Consider the following 18,988-nt stretch of genomic DNA (forward strand, 5'->3'; position numbering starts at 1 on the left):
TAGATTAACTCACTTGCGGTCAGAGAGTACATATAAAGGGGCTATGGTAACTCACTTAGGGTCAGGAAGTACTTCTATGGGACTAGAGTAACTCACTTGGGGTCAGGGAGTACTTTTATGGGACTAGGGTAACTCACTTGGGGTCAGGGAGTACTTATATAGGGGCTAGGGTAACTCACTTCGGGTCAGTGAGTACTACTATGGGACTAGGTTAACTCACTTGCGGTCAGAGAGTACATATAAAGGGGATAGGATAACTCACTTGGTGTCAGGTAGTACTTATATAGGGGCTGTGGTAACTCACTTGGGACAAGGGAGTACTACTATGGGACTAGGGTAACTTACTTGCGGTCAGAGAGTACATATAAAGGGGATAGGATAACTCACTTGGGGTCAGGGAGTACTTGTAAAGGGGCTATGGTAACTCACTTGGGGTCAGGGAGTACTTATATGGGACCAGGGTAACTCACTTGGGGCCAGAGTGTACTTATAAAGGGGCTAGGGTAACTCACTTGGGGTCAGGGAGTACTTATATAGGGGCTAGGGTAACTCACTTGGAGTCAGGGAGTACTACTTATGGGACTAGGGTAACTCACTTGCGGTCAGGGGGTACATATATAGGGGCTAGGATAACTCACTTGGGGTCAGGTAGTACTTATATAGGGGCTATGGTAACTCACTTGGGACAAGGGAGTACTACTATGGGAGTAGGGTAACTTACTTGCGGTCAGAGAGTACATATAAAGGGGCTAGGATAACTCACTTGGGATCAGGGAGAATTAATAAAGGTGATATGGTAACTCATTTGGGGTCAGGGAGTACTTATTTGGGACTAGGGTAACTCACTTGGGGTCAGGGAGTACTTATATGGGACCAGGGTAACTCACTTGCGGTCAGAAAGTTCATAAAAAAAGACTAGGACAACACATTTGGGGTCAGGGAGTACTTCTATGTGACTAGGGTAACTCACTTGGGGTCAGGGAGTAATTCTATGGGACTAGGGTAACTCACTTGGGGTCTGGGAGTACTTATATGGGACTAGGGTAACTCTCTTGGGGTCAGGGAGTACTTATAAGGGACTAGGGTAACTCACTTGGGGTCTGGGAGTACATTTAAAGCGGCTAGGATAACTCACTTGCGGTCAGAGAGTACATATAAAGGGGCTAGGGTAACTCACTTGATGTCAGAGAGTACATATAACGGGGCTAGGATAACTCACTTGGGGTCAGGGAGTACTACTATGGGACTAGGGAAAATCACTTGCGGTCAGAGAGTACATAAAAAGGGGCTATGGTAACTCACTTAGAGTCAGGGAGTACTACTATGGGACAAGGGTAACTTATTTGCGGTCAGAGAGTACATATAAAGGGGCTAGGATAACACACTTGGGGTCAGGGAGAATTAATAAAGGTGATATGGTAACTCATTTGGGGTCAGGGAGTACTTATTTGGGACTAGGGTAACTCACTTGGGGTCAGGGAGTACTTATATGGGACCAGGGTAACTCACTTGGGGTCAGGGAGTACTTATATGGTAACAGGGTAACTCACTAGGGGCCAGGGTGTACTTATAAAGGGGCTAGGGTATCTCACTTGGGGTCAGGGAGTACATATAAAGGGGCTATGGTAACTCACTTGGGGTCAGGGAGTAATACTTATGGGACTAGGGTAACTCACTTGCGGTCAGAGAGTACATATGAAGGGGCTAGGATAACTCACTTGGGGTCAGGGAGTACTTATAAAGGTGATATGGTAACTCACTTGGGGTCAGGGAGTACTTATATGAGACTAGGGTAACACACTTGGGGTAAGGGAGTACTTGTAAAGGGGCTACGGTAACTCACTTGGGGTCAGGGAGTACTTATATGAGACTAGGGTAACACACTTGGGGTCAGGAAGTACTAATAAAGGGGTTAGATTAACTCACTTGCGGTCAGAGAGTACATATAAAGGGGCTAGGATAACTCACTTGGGGTCAGGGAGTACTACTATGGGACTAGGGTAACTCACTTGCAGTCAGAAAGTACATATAAAGGGGCTAGGATAACACTCTTGGGGTCAGGGAGTACTACTATGGGACTAGGGTAATTCACTTGCGGTCAGAGAGTACATATAAGGGGGCTATGGTAACTCACTTGGAGTCAGGGAGTACTACTATGGGACTAGGGTAACTTATTTGCGGTCAGAGAGTACATACAAAGGGGCTAGGATAACTCACTTGGGGTAAGGGAGAACTAATAAAGGTGATAAAGTAACTCATTTGGGGTCAGGGAGTACTTATTTGGGACTAGGGTAACTTACTTGGGGTGAGGGAGTACTTATATGGGACCAGGATAACTCACTTGGGGCCAGGGTGTACTTATAAAGGGGCTAGGGTAACTCACTTGGGGTCAGGGAGTACATATAAAGGGGCTATGGTAACTCACCTGGGGTCAGGGAGTACTACTATGGGACTAGAGTAACTCACCTGCGGTCAGAGAGTACATATAAAGGGGCTAGGATAACTCACTTGGGGACAGGGAGTACTTCTATGGGACTAGGGTAACTCACTTGGGGTCAAGGGGTACTTATATAGGGGCTAGGGTAACTCATTTGGGGTCAGGGAGTACTTATGTGGGAAGAGGGTAACTCACGTGCGGTCAGAAAGTTCATAAAAAAAGGCTAGGACAACACATTTGGGGTCAGGGAGTACTTCTATGTGACTAGGGTAACTCACTTGGGGTCAGGGAGTACTTCTATGTGACTAGGGTAACTCACTTGGGGTCAGGGAGTAATTCTATGGGACTAGGGTAACTCACTTGGGGTCTGGGAGTACTTATATGGGACTAGGGTAACACTCTTGGGGTCAGGGAGTACTTATAAGGGACTAGGGTATCTCACTTGGGGTCTGGGAGTACATTTAAAGCGGCTAGGATAACTCACTTGCGGTCAGAGAGTACATATAAAGGGGCTAGGGTAACTCACTTGATGTCAGAGAGTACATATAACGGGGCTAGGATAACTCACTTGGGGTCAGGGAGTACTACTATGGGACTAGGGAAAATCACTTGCGGTCAGAGAGTACATAAAAAGGGGCTATGGTAACTCACTTAGAGTCAGGGAGTACTACTATGGGACAAGGGTAACTTATTTGCGGTCAGAGAGTACATATAAAGGGGCTAGGATAACACACTTGGGGTCAGGGAGAATTAATAAAGGTGATATGGTAACTCATTTGGGGTCAGGGAGTACTTATTTGGGACTAGGGTAACTCACTTGGGGTCAGGGAGTACTTATATGGGACCAGGGTAACTCACTTGGGGTCAGGGAGTACTTATATGGTAACAGGGTAACTCACTAGGGGCCAGGGTGTACTTATAAAGGGGCTAGGGTATCTCACTTGGGGTCAGGGAGTACATATAAAGGGGCTATGGTAACTCACTTGGGGTCAGGGAGTAATACTTATGGGACTAGGGTAACTCACTTGCGGTCAGAGAGTACATATGAAGGGGCTAGGATAACTCACTTGGGGTCAGGGAGTACTTATAAAGGTGATATGGTAACTCACTTGGGGTCAGGGTGTACTACTATGGGACTAGGGTAACTTACTTGGGGTCTGGGAGTACTTATATGGGACTAGGGTAACTCTTTTGGGGTCAGGGAATTCTTATAAGGGACTAGGGTAACTCACTTGGGGTCTGGGAGTACATTTAAATCGGCTAGGATAACTCACTTGCGGTCAGAGAGTACATATAAAGGGGCTAGGGTAACTCACTTGCGGTCAGAGAGTACATATAAAGGGGCTAGGGTAACTCACTTGCGGTCAGAGAGTACATATAAAGGGGCTACGATAACTCACTTGGGGTCAGGGAGTACTACTATGGGACTAGGGAAAATCACTTGCGGTCAGAGAGTACATAAAAAGGGGCTATGGTAACTCACTTGGGGTCAGGGAGTACTTATATGGGACCAGGGTAACTCACTTGGGGTCAGATAGTACTTCTATGGGACTAGGGTAACTCACTTGGGGTCAAGGGGTACTTATATAGGGGCTAGGGTAACTCATTTGGGGTCAGGGAGTACTTATGTGGGAAGAGGGTAACTCACTTGCGGTCAGAAAGTTCATAAAAAAAGGCTAGGACAACACATTTGGGGTCAGGGAGTACTTCTATGTGACTAGGGTAACTCACTTGGGGTCAGGGAGTAATTCTATGGGACTAGGGTAACTCACTTGGGGTCTGGGAGTACTTATATGGGACTAGGGTAACTCTCTTGGGGTCAGGGAGTACATATAAAGGGGCTATGGTAACTCACTTGGGGTCAGGGAGTACTACTTATGGGACTAGGGTAACTCACTTGCGGTCAGGGGGTACATATATAGGGGCTAGGATAACTCACTTGGGGTCAGGAAGTACTTATAAAGGTGATATGGTAACTCACTTGGGGTCAGGGAGTACTTTTATGGGACTAGGGTAACTCATTTGGGGTCAGGGAGTACTTATATAGGGGCTAGGGTAACTCACTTGGCGTCAGGGAGTACTACTATGGGACAAGGGTAACTTATTTGCGGTCAGAGAGTACATATAAAGGGGCTAGGATAACACACTTGGGGTCAGGGAGAACTAATAAAGGTGATATGGTGACTCATTTGGGGTCAGGAAGTACTTATTTGGGACTAGGGTAACTCACTTGGGGTCAGGGAGTACTTATATGGGACCAGGGTAACTCACTTGGGGTCAGATAGTACTTCTATGGGACTAGGGTAACTCACTTGGGGTCAAGGGGTACTTATATAGGGGCTAGGGTAACTCATTTGGGGTCAGGGAGTACTTATGTGGGAAGAGGGTAACTCACTTGCGGTCAGAAAGTTCATAAAAAAAGGCTAGGACAACACATTTGGGGTCAGGGAGTACTTCTATGTGACTAGGGTAACTCACTTGGGGTCAGGGAGTAATTCTATGGGACTAGGGTAACTCACTTGGGGTCTGGGAGTACTTATATGGGACTAGGGTAACTCTCTTGGGGTCAGGGAGTACATATAAAGGGGCTAGGATAACTCACTTGGGGTCAGGGAGAACTAATAAAGGTGATATGGTAACTCATTTGGGGTCTGGGAGTACTACTATGGGACTAGGGTAACTTATTTGCAGTCAGAGAGTACATATAAAGGGGCTAGGATAACTCACTTGGGGTCAGGGAGAACTAATAAAGGTGATATGGTGACTCATTTGGGGTCAGGGAGTACTTATTTGGGACTAGGGTAACTCACTTGGGGTCAGGGAGTACTTATATGGGACCAGGGTAACTCACTTGGGGTCAGATAGTACTTCTATGGGACTAGGGTAACTCACTTGGGGTCAAGGGGTACTTATATAGGGGCTAGGGTAACTCATTTAGGGTCAGGGAGTACTTATGTGGGAAGAGGGTAACTCACTTGCGGTCAGAAAGTTCATAAAAAAAGGCTAGGACAACACATTTGGGGTCAGGGAGTACTTCTATGTGACTAGGGTAACTCACTTGGGGTCAGGGAGTAATTCTATGGGACTAGGGTAACTCACTTGGGGTCTGGGAGTACTTATATGGGACTAGGGTAACTCTCTTGGGGTCAGGGAGAACTTATAAGGTGATGAGGTAACTCATTTGGGGTCAGGGAGTACTTATATGGGACTAGGGTAACTCACTTGGGGTCAGGGAGTACTTATATGGTACCAGGGTAACTCACTAGGGGCCAGGGTGTACTTATAAAGAGGCTAGGGTAACTCACTTGGGGTCAGGGAGTACATATAAAGGGGCTATGGTAACTCACTTGGGGTCAGGGAGTACTATTTATGGGACTAGGGTAACTCACTTGCGGTCAGGGGGTACATATATAGGGGCTAGGATAACTCACTTGGGGTCAGGGAGTACTTATAAAGGTGATATGGTAACTCACTTGGGGTCAGGGTGTACTACTATGGGACAAGGGTAACTTACTTGCGGTCAGAGTGTACATGTAAAGGGGCTAGGATAACTCACTTGGGATCAGGGAGTACTTGTAAAGGGGCTATGGTAACTCACTTGGGGTCAGGGAGTACTTATATGAGACTAGGGTAACACACTTGGGGTCAGGGAGTACTTGTAAAGGGGCTATGGTAACTCACTTGGGGTCAGGGAGTACTTATATGAGACTAGGGTAACACACTTGGGGTCAGGGTGTACTAATAAAGGGGTTAGATTAACTCACTTGCGGTCAGAGAGTACATATAAAGGGGCTATGGTAACTCACTTAGGGTCAGGAAGTACTTCTATGGGACTAGAGTAACTCACTTGGGGTCAGGGAGTACTTTTATGGGACTAGGGTAACTCACTTGGGGTCAGGGAGTACTTATATAGGGGCTAGGGTAACTCACTTCGGGTCAGTGAGTACTACTATGGGACTAGGTTAACTCACTTGCGGTCAGAGAGTACATATAAAGGGGATAGGATAACTCACTTGGTGTCAGGTAGTACTTATATAGGGGCTGTGGTAACTCACTTGGGACAAGGGAGTACTACTATGGGACTAGGGTAACTTACTTGCGGTCAGAGAGTACATATAAAGGGGCTAGGATAACTCACTTGGGATCAGGGAGTACTTGTATAGGGGCTATGGTAACTCACTTGGGGTCAGGGAGTACTTATATGAGACTAGGGTAACACACTTGGGGTCAGGGAGTACTTGTAAAGGGGCTATGGTAACTCACTTGGGGTCAGGGAGTACTTATATGAGACTAGGGTAACACACTTGGGGTCAGGGTGTACTAATAAAGGGGTTAGATTAACTCACTTGCGGTCAGAGAGTACATATAAAGGGGCTAGGATAACTCACTTGGGGTCAGGGAGTACTTATGAAGAGGCTATGGTAACTCACTTAGGATCAGGAAGTACTTCTATGGGATTAGGGTAACTCACTTGGGGACAGGGAGTACTTTTATGGGACTAGGGTAACTCACTTGGGGTCAGGGAGTACTTATATAGGGGCTAGGGTAACTCACTTGGGGTCAGTGAGTACTACTATGGGACTAGGGTAATTCACTTGCGGTCAGAGAGTACATATAAGGGGGCTATGGTAACTCACTTGGAGTCAGGGAGTACTACTATGGGACTAGGGTAACTTATTTGCGGTCAGAGATTACATATAAAGGGGCTAGGATAACTCACTTGGGGTAAGGGAGGACTAATAAAGGTGATATGGTAACTCATTTGGGGTCAGGGAGTACTTATTTGGGACTAGGGTAACTTACTTGGGGTCAGGGAGTACTTATATGGGACCAGGATAACTCACTTGGGGCCAGGGTGTACTTATAAAGGGGCTATGGTAACTCACTTGGGGTCAGGGAGTACTACTTATGGGACTAGGGTAACTCACTTGCGGTCAGGGGGTACATATATAGGGGCTAGGATAACTCACTTGGGGTCAGGTAGTACTTATATAGGGGCTATGGTAACTCACTTGGGACAAGGGAGTACTACTATGGGACTAGGGTAACTTACTTGCGGTCAGAGAGTACATATAAAGGGGCTAGGATAACTCATTTGGGGTCAGGGAGTACTTATAAAGGTGATATGGTAACTCACTTGGGGTCAGGGAGTAGTTATAAAAGGGATAGGATAACTCACTTGGGGTCGGTGAGTACTTCTATGGGACTAGGGTAACTCACTTGGGGTCAAGGGATACTTATAAAGAGGTTTGAATAACCCACTTGCTGTCAGAGAGTACATATAAAGGGGCTAGGATAACTCACTTGGGGTCAGGGAGTACTTCTATGGGACTATGGTAACTCACTTGGGGTCAAGGGGTACTTATATAGGGGCTAGGGTAACTCATTTGGGGTCAGGGAGTACTTATGTGGGACTAGAGTAACTCACTTGCGGTCAGAAAGTTCATAAAAAAAGGCTAGGACAACACATTTGGGGTCAGGGAGTACTTCTATGTGACTAGGGTAACTCACTTGCGGTCAGGGAGTAATTCTATGGGACTAGGGTAATTCACTTGGGGTCAAGGGGTACTTATATAGGGGCTAGGATAACTCACTTGGGGTCAGGGAGTACTTCTATGGGACTAGGGTAACTCACTTGGGGTCTGGGAGTACATTTAAATCGGCTAGGATAACTCACTTGCGGTCAGAGAGTACATATAAAGGGGCTAGGGTAACTCACTTGGGGTCAGGGAGAACTAATAAATGTGATATGGTAACTCATTTGGGGTCAGGTAGTACTTATTTAGGACTAGGGTAACTCACTTGGGGTCAGGGGGTACTTATATGGGACCAGGGTAACTCACTTGGGGTCAGGGAGTACTTATATGGGACCAGGGTTACTCACTTGGGGCCAGGGTGTACTTATAAAGGGGCTAGGGTAACTCACATGGGGTCAGGGAGTACATATAAAGAGGCTATGTTAACTCACTTGGGGTCAGGGAGTAGTACTTATGGGAATAGGGTAACTCACTTGCGGTCAGGGGGTACATATATAGGGGCTAGGATAACTCACTTGGGGTCAGGGAGTACTTATAAAGGTGATATGGTAACTCACTTGGGGCAGGGAGTACTTATATGAGACTAGGGTAACACACTTGGGGTCAGGGAGTACTAATAAAGGGGTTAGATTAACTCACTTGTGGTCAGAGAGTACATATAAAGGGGCTAGGATAACTCACTTGCGGTCAGGGGGTACATATATAGGGGCTAGGATAACTCATTTGGGTTCAGGGAGTACTTATAAAGGTGATATGGTAACTCACTTGGGGCAGGGAGTACTTATATGAGACTAGGGTAACACACTTGGGGTCAGGGAGAACTAATAAAGGGGTTAGATTAACTCACTTGCTGTCAGAGAGTAAATATAAAGGGGCTAGGATAACTCACTTGGGGTCAGGGAGTACTTTTATGGGACAAGGGTAACTCACTTGTGGTCAGGGAGAACTAATAAAGGTGATATGGTAACTCATTTGGGGTCAGGGAGTACTTATTTGGGACTAGGGTAACTCACTTGGGGTCAGGGAGTACTACTATGGGACTAGGGTAACTCACTTGCGGTCAGAGAGTACATATAAAGGGGCTAGGATAACTCACTTGGGGTCAGGGAGTACTACTATGGGACTAGGGTAACTCACTTGGGGTCAAGGGGTACTTATATAGGGGCTAGGGTAACTAATTTGGGGTCAGGGAGTACTTATATGGGACTAGGGTAACTCACTTGCGGTCAGAAAGTTCATAAAAAAAGGCTAGGTCAACACATTTGGGGTCAGGGAGTACTTATATGGGACTAGGGTAACACACTTGGGGTCAGGAATTACTTTTATGGAACTAGGGTAACTCACTTGGGGTTCAGGGAGTACTTCTATGTGACTAGGGTAACTCACTTGGGGTCAGGGAGTAATTCTATGGGACTAGGGTAAGTCACTTGGGGTCTGGGAATACTTATATGGGACTAGGGTAACTCTATTGGGGTCAGGGAGTACTTATAATGGACTAGGGTAACTCACTTGGGGTCTGGGAGTACATTTAAAGCGGCTAGGATAACTCACTTGCGGTCAGAGAAACATATAAATGGGATATGGTAACTCACTTAGGGTCAGGAAGTACTTCTATGGGACTAGGGTAACTCACTTGGGGTCAGGGAGTACTTTTATGGGACTAGGGTAACTCACTTGGGGTCAGGGAGTACTTATATAGGGGCTAGGGTAACTCACTTCGGGTCAGTGAGTACTACTATGGGACTAGGGTATCTCACTTGCGGTCAGAGAGTACATATAAAGGGGATAGGATAACTCACTTGGGGTCAGGTAGTACTTATAAAGGGGCTATGGTAACTCACTTGGGACAAGGGAGTACTACTATGGGACTAGGGTAACTTACTTGCGGTCAGAGAGTACATATAAAGGGGCTAGGATAACTCACTTGGGGTCAGGGAGTACTTGTAAAGGGGCTATGGTAACTCACTTGGGGTCAGGGAGAACTACTATGGGAGTAGGGTAACTCACTTGCGGTCAGAGAGTACATATAAAGTGGCTAGGATAACTCACTTGGGGTCAGGGAGTTCTTATAAAGGTGAAATAGTAACTCACTTGGGGTCAGAGAGTACTTATAAAGGGGATAGGATAACTCACTTGGGGTCGGGGAGCACTTATAAAGGGGCTAAGGTAACACAATTGGGTTCAGGGAGTACTTATATGAGACTAGGGTAACACACTTGGGGTCAGGGAGTACTTATAAAGGGGCTATGGTAACTCACTTGGGATCAGGGAGTACTACTATGGGATTAGGGTAACTTACTTGCGGTCAGAGAGTACATATAAAGGGGCTAGGATAACTCACTAGGCGTCAGGGAGTACTTATATGAGACTAGGGTAACACACTTGGGGTCAGGGTGTACTAATAAAGGGGTTAGATTAACTCACTTGCGGTCAAAGAGTACATATAAAGGGGCTAGGATAACTCACTTGGGGTCAGGGAGTACTTATGAAGAGGCTATGGTAACTCACTTAGGATCAGGAAGTACTTCTATGGGATTAGGGTAACTCACTTGGGGTCAGGGAGTACTTTTATGGGACTAGGGTAACTCACTTGGGGTCAGGGAGACCTTATATAGGGGCTAGGGTAACTCACTTAGGGTCAGTGAGTACTACTATGGGACTAGGGTAATTCACTTGCGGTCAGAGAGTACATATAAGGGGGCTATGTTAACTCACTTGGAGTCAGGGAGTACTACTATGGGACTAGGGTAACTTATTTGCGGTCAGAGAGTACATATGAAGGGGCTAGGATAACTCACTTGGGGTAAGGGAGAACTAATAAAGGTGATTTGGTAACTCATTTGGGGTCAGGGAGTACTTATTTGGGGCTAGGGTAACTTACTTGGGGTCAGGGAGTACTTATATGGGACCAGGATAACTCACTTGGGGCCAGGGTGTACTTATAAAGGGGCTATGGTAACTCACTTGGGGTCAGGGAGTACTACTATGGGACTAGGGTAACTCACCTGCGGTCAGAGAGTACATATAAAGGGGCTAGGATAACTCACTTGGGGTCAGGGAGTACTACTATGGGACTAGGGTAACTCACTTGCAAGCAGAAAGTACATATAAAGGGGCTAGGATAACTCATTTGGGGTCAGGGAGTACTTATAAAGGTGATATGGTAACTCACTTGGGGTCAGGGAGTAATTCTATGGGACTAGGGTAACTCACTTGGGGTCAAGGGGTACTTATATAGGGGCTAGGATAACTCACTTGGGGTCAGGGAGTACTTCTATGGGACTAGGGTAACTCACTTGGGGTCTGGGAGTACATTTAAATCGGCTAGGATAACTCACTTGCGGTCAGAGAGTACATATAAAGGGGCAGGGGAACTCACTTGGGGTCAGGGAGAACTAATAAATGTGATATGGTAACTCATTTGGGGTCAGGGAGTACTTATTTAGGACTAGGGTAACTCACTTGGGGTCAGGGGGGTACTTATATGGGACCAGGGTAACTCACTTGGGGTCAGGGAGTACTTATATGGGATCAGGGTAACTCACTTGGGGCCAGGGTGTACTTATAAAGGGGCTAGGGTAACTCACTTGGGGTCAGGGAGTACATATAAAGAGGCTATGGTAACTCAATTGCGGTCAGGGAGTACTAATTATGGGACTAGGGTAACTCACTTGCGGTCAGGGGGTACATATATAGGGGCTAGGATAACTCACTTGGGGTCAGGGAGTACTTATAAAGGTGATATGGTAACTCACTTGGGGCAGGGAGTACTTATATGAGACTAGGGTAACACACTTGGGGTCAGGGAGTACTAATAAAGGGGTTAGATTAACTCACTTGATGTCAGAGAGTACATATAAAGGGGCTAGGATAACTCACTTGGGGTCAGGGAGTACTTTTATGGGACTAGGGTAACTCACTTGTGGTCAGGGAGAACTAATAAAGGTGATATGGTAACTCATTTAGGGTCAGGGAGAACTAATAAAGGTGATATGGTAACTCATTTGGGGTCAGGGAGTACTTATCTGAGCCTAGGGTAACTCACTTGGGGTCAGGGAGTACTATTATGGGACTAGGGTAACTCAGTTGCGGTCAGAGAGTACATATAAAGGGGCTAGGATAACTCACTTGGGGTCAGGGAGTACTACTATGGGACTAGTGTAACTCACTTGGGGTCAAGGGTTACTTATATAGGGGCTAGGATAACTAATTTGGGGTCAGGGAGTACTTATATGGGACTAGGGTAACTCACTTGCGTTCAGAAAGTTCATAAAAAATGGCTAGGACAACACATTTGGGGTCAGGGAGTACTTATATGGGACTAGGGTAACACACTTGGGGTCAGGGATTACTTTTATGGAACTAGGGTAACTCACTTGGGGTTCAGGGAGTACTTGTAAAGGGGCTATGGTAACTCACTTGGGGTCAGGGAGTACTTATAAAGGTGATATAGTAACTCACTTGGGGTCAGGGTGTACTTATAAAGGGGCTAGGGTAACTTACTTTGGGTCAGGGAGTACATATAAAGGGGCTATGGTAACTCACTTGTGGTCAGGGAGTACTACTATGGGACTAGGGTAACTCACCTGCGGTCAGAGAGTACATATAATGGGCTAGGATAACTCACTTGGGGTCAGGGAGTACTACTATGGGACTAGGGTAACTCACTTGTAGTCAGAAAGTACATATAAAGGGGCTAGGATAACTCATTTGGGGTCAAAAAGTACTTATAAAGGTGATATGGTAACTCACTTGGGGTCAGGGAGTAGTTATAAAAGGGATAGGATAACTCACTTGGGATCGGGGAGTACTTCTATGGGACTAGGGTAACTCACTTGGGGTCAAGGGGTACTTATAAAGAGGTTTGAATAACCCACTTGCGGTCAGAGAGTACATATAAAGGGGCTAGGGTAACTCACTTGGGGTCAGGGAGTACATATAAAGGGGCTATGGTAACTCACTTGGGGTCAGGGAGTACTACTTATGGGACTAGGGTAACTCACTTGCGGTCAGAGAGTACATATAAAGGGGCTAGGATAACTCACTTGGGGTCAGGGAGTACTTATAAGGTAATGAGGTAACTCATTTGGGGTCAGGGAGTACTTATATGGGGCTATGGTAACTCACTTGGGGTCAGGGAGTACTTATAAAGGGGCTAGGATAACTGACTTGCGGTCAGAGAGTACATATAAAGGGGCTAGGATAACTCACTTGGGGTCAGTGAGTACTACTATGGGACTAGGGTAACTCACTTGCGGTCATAGTGTACATATAAAGGGGATAGGATAACTCATTTGGGGTCAGGGAGGACTTATAAAGGGGATATGGTAAATCACTTGCGGTCAGAGAGTACATATAAAGGGGCTAGGATAACTCACTTGGGGTCAGGGAGTACATATATAGGGCTAGGATAACTCACTTGGGTTAAGGGAGTACTTATAAAGGGGCTAGGGTAAATCACTAGGGGTCAGTGAGTACTACAATGGGACTAGGGTAACTCTCTTGATGTCAGAGAGTACATATAAAGGGGCTAGGATAACTCACTTGGGGTCAGGGAGTACTACTGTGGGACTAGGGAAAATCACTTGCGGTCAGAGAGTACATTAAAAGGGGCTAGGATAACTCACTTGGGGTCAGGGAGAACTTATAAGGTGATGAGGTAACTCATTTGGGGTCAGGGAGTACTTATATGGGAGTAGGGTAACTCACTTGGGGTCAAGGGGTACTTATATAGGGGCTAGGGTAACTCATTTGGGGTCAGGGAGTACTTATGTGGGACTTGGGTAACTCACTTGCGGTCAGAAACTTCATAAAAAAGGCTAGGACAACACATTTGGGGTCAGGGAGTACTTCTATGTGACTAGGGTAACTCACTTGGGGTCAGGGAGTACTTATATGGGACCAGGGTAACTCACTTGGGGTCAGGGAGTACTTATATGGGACCAGGGTAACTCACTTGGGGCCAGGGTGTATTTATAAAGGGGCTAGGGTAACTCACTTGGGGTCAGGGAGTACATATAAAGGGGCTATGGTAACTCATTTGGGGTCAGGGAGTACTACTTATGGGACTAGGGTAACTCACTTGCAGTCAGAAAGTACATATAAAGGGGCTAGGATAACTCACTTGGGGTCAGGGAGTACTTATAAAGGTGATATGGTAACTGACTTGGGGTCAGGGTGTACTAATATGGGACTAGGGTAACTCACCTGCGGTCAGAGAGTACATATAAAGGGGCTAGGATAACTCACTTGGGGTCAGGGAGTACTACTATGGGACTAGGGTAACTCACTTGCAGTCAGAAAGTACATATAAAGGGGCTAGGATAACTCATTTGGGGTCAGGGAGTACTTATAAAGGTGATATGGTAACTCACTTGGGGTCAGGGAGTAGTTATAAAAGGGATAGGATAACTCACTTGGGGTCGGGGAGTACTTCTATGGGACTAGGGTAACTCACTTGGGGTCAAGGGGTACTTATAAAGAGGTTTGAATAACCCACTTGCGGTCAGAGAGTACATATAAAGGGGCTAGAATAACTCACTTGGGGTCAGGGAGTACTTCTATGGGACTATGGTAACTCACTTGGGGTCAAGGGGTACTTATATAGGGGCTAGGGTAACTCATTTGGGGTCAGGGAGTACTTATGTGGGACTAGAGTAACTCACTTGCGGTCAGAAAGTTCATAAAAAAAGGCTAGGACAACACATTTGGGGTCAGGGAGTACTTCTATGTGACTAGGGTAACTCACTTGGGGTCAGGGAGTAATTCTATGGGACTAGGGTAACTCACTTGGGGTCTGGGAGTACTTATATGGGACTAGGGTAACTCTCTTGGGGTCAGGGAGTACTTATAAGGGACTAGGGTAACTCACTTGGGGTCTGGGAGTACATTTAAATCGGCTAGGATAACTCACTTGCGGTCAGAGAGTACATATAGAGGGGCTAGGGTAACTCACTTGCGGTCAGAGAGTACATATAAAGGGGCTACGATAACTCACTTGGGGTCAGGGAGTATTTATAAAGGGGCTATGGTAACTCACTTGGGGTCAGGGAGTACTTATAAAGGGGCTAGGATAACTCACTTGCTGTCAGAGAGTACATACAAAGGGGCTAGGATAACTCACTTGGGGTCAGTGAGTACTACTATGGGACTAGGGTAACTCACTTGATGTCAGAGAGTACATATAACGGGGCTAGGATAACTCACTTGGGGTCAGGGAGTACTACTATGGGACTAGGGAAAATCACTTGCGGTCAGAGAGTACATAAAAAGGGGCTATGGTAACTCACTTGGAGTCAGGGAGGACTAATAAAGGTGATATGGTAACTCATTTGGGGTCAGGGAGTACTTATTTGGGACTAGGGTAACTCACTTGGGGTCAGGGAGTACTTATATGGGACCAGGGTAACTCACTTGGGTCCAGGGTGTACTTATAAAGGGGCTAGGGTAACTCACTTGGGGCCAGGGTGTACTTATAAATGGGCTAGGGTAACTTACTTGGGGTCAGGGAGTACATATAAAGGGGCTACGGTAACTCACTTGGGGTAAGGGAGAACTACTATGGGACTAGGGTAACTCACTTGCGGTCAGAGAGTACATATAAAGTGGCTAGGATAACTCACTTGGGGTCAGGGAGTAGTTATAAAAGGGATAGGATAACTCACTTGGGGTCGGGGACTACTTGTATGGGACTAGGGTAACTCACTTGGGGTCAAGGGGTACTTATAAAGAGGTTTGAATAACCCACTTGCGGTCAGAGAGTACATATAAAGGGGCTAGGATAACTCACTTGGGGTCGGGGAGTACTTCTATGGGACTAGGGTAACTCACTTGGGGTCAAGGGGTACTTATAAAGAGGTTTGAATAACCCACTTGCGGTCAGAGAGTACATATAAAGGGGCTAGGATAACTCACTTGGGGTCAGGGAGTACTTCTATGGGACTAGGGTAACTCACTTGGGGTCAAGGGGTACTTATATAGGGGCTAGGGTATCTCATTTGGGGTCAGTGAGTACTTATGTGGGACTAGGGTAACTCACTTGCGGTCAGAAAGTTCATAAAAAAAGGCTAGGACAACACATTTGGGGTCAGGGAGTACTTCCATGTGACTAAGGTAACTCACTTGGGGTCTGGGAGTACATTTAAAGCGGCTAGGATAACTCACTTGCGGTCAGAGAGTACATATAAAGGAGCTAGGGTAACTCACTTGCGGTCAGAGAGTATATATAAAGGGGCTAGGATAACTCACTTGGGGTCAGGGAGTACTTATAAAGGGGCTACGGTAACTCACTTGGGGTCAGGGAGTACTTATAAAGGGGCTAGGATAACTCACTTGCGGTCAGAGAGTACATATAAAGGGGCTAGGATAACTCACTTGGGGTCAGTGAGTACTACTATGGGACTAGGGTAACTTATTTGATGTCAGAGAGTACATATAACGGGGCTAGGATAACTCACTTGGGGTCAGGGAGTACTACTATGGGACTAGGGAAAATCATTTGCGGTCAGAGAGTACATAAAAAGGGGCTATGGTAACTCACTTGGGGTCAGGGAGTAATTCTATGGGACTAGGGTAACTCACTTGGGGTCAGGGAGTACTTATAAGGGACAAGGGTAACTCACTTGGGGTCTGGGAGTACATTTAAAGCGGCTAGGATAACTCACTTGCGGTCAGAGAGTACATATAAAGGGGCTAGGATAACTCACTTGGGGTCAGGGAGAACTAATAAAGGTGATATGGTAACTCATTTGGGGTCAGGGAGTACTTATTTGGGACTAGGGTAACTCACTTGGGGTCAGGGAGTACTTATATGGGACCAGGGTAACTCACTTGGAGCCAGGGTGTACTTATAAAGGGGCTAGGGTAACTCACTTGCGGTCAGGGGGTACATATATAGGGACTAGGGTAACTCACTTGCGGTCAGCGAGTACATATAAAGGGGATAGGATAACTCACTTGGGGTCAGGGAGTACTTATATAGGGGCTATGGTAACTTATTTGCGGTCAGAGAGTGCATATATAGGGGCTAGGATAAGTCACTTGGGGTCAGGGAGAACTAATAAAGGTGACATGGTAACTCATTTGGGGTCAGGGAGTACTACTATGGGACTAGGGTAACTCACTTGGGGTCAGGGAGTACTTATATAGGGGCTAGGGTAACTCACTTGGGGTCAGGGAGTACTTATATGGGACCAGGATAACTCACTTGGGGCCAGGGTGTACTTAAAAAAGGGGCTAGGGTAACTCACTTGGGGTTAGGGAGTATATATAAAGGGGCTAGGGTAACTCACTTGGGGTCAGTGAGTATTACTATGGGACTATGGTAACTCACTTGCGGTCAGAGAGTACATATAAAGGGGATAGGATAACTCACTTGGGGTCATGGAGTACTTATAAAGGGGCTATGGTAACTCACTTGGGATCAGGGAGTACTACAATGGAATTAGGGTAACTTATTTGCGGTCAGAGAGTACATATAAAGGGGCTAGGATATCTCACTTGGGGTCAGGGAGAACTAATAAAGGTGATATGGTAACTCATTTGGGGTCAGGGATTACTTATTTGGGACTAGGGTAACTCACTTTGGGTCAGGGAGTACTTATATGGGACCAGGATAACTCACTTGGGGCCAGGGTGTACTTATAAAGGGGCTAGGGTAACTTACTTGGGGTCAGGGAGTACATATAAAGGGGCTATGGTAACTCACTTGGGGTCAAGGAGTACTACTATGGGACTAGGGTAACTCACATGCGGTCAGAGAGTACATATAAAGGGGCTAGGATAACTCACTTGGGGTCAGGGAGTACTACTATGGGACTAGGGTAACTCACTTGTAGTCAGAAAGTACATATAAAGGGGCTAGGATAACTCATTCGGGGTCAGGGAGTACTTATAAAGGTGATATTGTAACTCACTTGGGGTCAGGGAGTAGTTATAAAAGGGATAGGATAACTCACTTGGGGTCGGGGAGTACTTCTATGGGACTAGGGTAACTCACTTGGGGTCAAGGGGTACTTATAAAGAGGTTTGAATAACCCACTTGCGGTCAGAGAGTACATATAAAGGGGCTAGGATAACTCACTTGGGGTCAGGGAGTATTTCTATGGGACTAGGGTAACTCACTTGGGGTCAGGGAGTACTAATAAAGGGGTTAGATTAACTCACTTGCTGTCAGAGAGTACATATAAAGGGGCTAGGATAACTCACTTGCGGTCAGGGAGTACTTTTATGGGACTAGGGTAACTCACTTGTGGTCAGGGAGAACTAATAAAGGTGATATGGTAACTCATTTGGGGTCAGGGAGAACTAATAAAGGTGATATGGTAACTCATTTGGGGTTAGGGAGTACTTATTTGGGACTAGGGTAACTCACTTGGGGTCAGGGAGTACTACTATGGGACTAAGGTAACTCACTTGCGGTCAGAGAGTACATATAAAGGGGCTAGGAAAACTCACTTGGGGTCAGGGAGTACTACTATGGGACTAGGTTAACTCACTTGTGGTCAAGGGGTACTTATATAGGGGCTAGGGTAACTAATTTGGGGTCAGGGAGTACTTATATGGGACTAGGGTAACTCACTTGCGGTCAGAAAGTTCATAAAAAAAGGCTAGGACAACACATTTGGGGTCAGGGAGTACTTATATGGGACTAGGGTAACACACTTGGGGTCAGGGATTACTTTTATGGAACTAGGGTAACTCACTTGGGGTTCAGGGAGTACTTCTATGTGACTAGGGTAACTCACTTGGGGTCAGGGAGTAATTCTATGGGACTAGGGTAACTCACTTGGGGTCTGGGAATACTTATATGGGACAAGAGTAACTCTATTGGGGTCAGGGAGTACTTATAAGGGACTAGGGTAACTCACTTGGGGTCTGGGAGTACATTTAAAGCGGCTAGGATAACTCACTTGCGGTCAGAGTGTACATATAAATGGGCTAGGGTAACTCACTTGCGGTCAGAGAGTACTTATAAAGGGGCTATGGTAACTCACTTAGGGTCAGGAAGTACTTC

This window comes from Prorops nasuta, unplaced genomic scaffold (genome assembly GCF_024137725.1).
Source record: "Prorops nasuta isolate Cenicafe-Biocafe unplaced genomic scaffold, Cenicafe_Pnas_1.2 PNAS00054, whole genome shotgun sequence".
Lineage (NCBI taxonomy): Eukaryota > Metazoa > Arthropoda > Insecta > Hymenoptera > Bethylidae > Prorops > Prorops nasuta.